Source organism: Schistocerca piceifrons, chromosome 1 (assembly GCF_021461385.2).
Source record: "Schistocerca piceifrons isolate TAMUIC-IGC-003096 chromosome 1, iqSchPice1.1, whole genome shotgun sequence".
NCBI lineage: Eukaryota > Metazoa > Arthropoda > Insecta > Orthoptera > Acrididae > Schistocerca > Schistocerca piceifrons.
The window spans coordinates 521355261-521357207 of record NC_060138.1 but is presented as its reverse complement, the minus strand read 5'-3'; positions in this window follow the sequence as shown (position 1 = coordinate 521357207).

Below are 1947 nucleotides of genomic sequence, written 5' to 3'. Positions count from 1 at the left end.
CATGATACACGTGCATTACTACATACAGCTTTCATATTCGTATTTCTCTTCAGTGTCATGTAACTAATAAGTTGTATATATAACGTGTTAATGTTTCCATCAAACACGCTTTCCATCAATTAATGAACCAACCTTTTTTTAAAAGTAATAGACCGAAAGTACAGTGCCAACGAAAGATAGAAAGGTGGGAAGCGTAACTGTACGGCGCAGAAGGCATTTTTCATAATTTTCCCATTCTTCCCTCCCGCTTATGAGAAAATGTAGTGTTATAGTACACTCACGTAGTGTTCTTCTATTTTTCTTTTCTTTTTTAGCGCGTTCTAGCACTGATACCGCTCGTCAAAAAATAAAACCTGACCAGTGAATTTCGTAGTAAATTTTTCGTCCCTTAATTGTGTGTAGAATGGTCATCTTCGGAGAACGTATAGCTTCCGACACATAACTGAAAAAAGTGCCAAGATTTGGCTGTTGTTTGCGTTTTTCTTCGCGGAGCCTATAAGGCACCGAACATTAAAATCGGATTCATTACCGCAAAAAAACCATGCAGAACCGTTGAGAAGAAACTTCTGCAATTTTGAGAGATGAAACACAACAAATATCTGATGACGTTCAAGGGTGTTTTTCTGAGTACTTCGACACGACGAACCTGTGTCCTCCGGTGTCTCATTACACAATAACTTCATTTCGTTTGATTTCTTACCACCCTTTCCCTTCCCCCCCCCCCCCCCCCCACCACTAACCCAATTAGGGTTGGCAGGTGTTTTAACTGAAAATAAGGGAGATTCTGAAAATTGCTAACATGTTATCTGATGAAGGATGTAACACTATATAATCAACGTTTTCAATAGAATTTCAATTTTTAGGTTCGTTTTTATTCTCAGATGCTTAAAACACATAAATCACCTCCGTTTCTTCGACTTCCGATTACTAGCTTGACCAAATTAATAATTTTGTTCCTCGCAGTAGTTCTAGGACGTAATAGTACATAAATGAACATTTGAGTATATCTACATCTACATCCGTACTCCGCAAGCCACCTGACGGTGTGTGGCGGAGAGTACCTTGAGTACCTCCGTCGGTTCTCCCTTCTATTCCAGTCTCGTATTGTTCGTGGAAAGAAGGATTGTCGGTATGCCTCTGTGTGGGCTCTAATCTCTCTGATTTTATCCTCATGGTCTCTTCGCGAGATATACGTAGGAGGGAGCAATATACAGTTTGACTCCTCGGTGAAGGTATGTTCTCGAAACTTCAACAAAAGCCTGTACCGAGCTACTGAGCGTCTCTCCTGCAGAGTCTTCCACTGGAGTCTATCTATCATCTCCGTAACGCTTTCGCGATTACTAAATGATCCTGTTGGATCTTCTTTATCTCTTCTATCAATCCTATCTGGTACGGATCCCACACTGCTGAGCAGTATTCAAGCAGTGGGCGAACAAGCGTACTGTAACCCACTTCCTTTGTTTTCGGATTGCATTTCCTTAGGATTCTTCCAATGAATCTCAGTCTGGCATCTGCTTTACCGACGGTCAACTTCATATGATCATTCCATTTTAAATCACTCCTAATGCGTTCTCCCAGATAATTTATGGAATTAACTGCTTCCAGTTGCTGACCTGCTATATTGTAGCTAAATGATAAGGGATCTTACTTTCTATGTATTCGCAGCACATTACACTTGTCTACATTGTGATTCAATTGCCATTCCATGCACCATGCGTCAATTCCCTGCAGATACTCCTGCATTTCAGTACAATTTTCCATTGTTACAACCTCTCGATATACCACAGCATCATCCGCAAAAAGCCTCAGTGAACTTCCGATGTCATCCACAAGGTCATTTATGTATGTATATTGTGAATAGCAGCGGTCCTACGACACTCCCCTGCGGCACACCTGAAATCACTCCTACTTCGGAAGACTTCTCTCCATTGAGAATGACATGCTGCG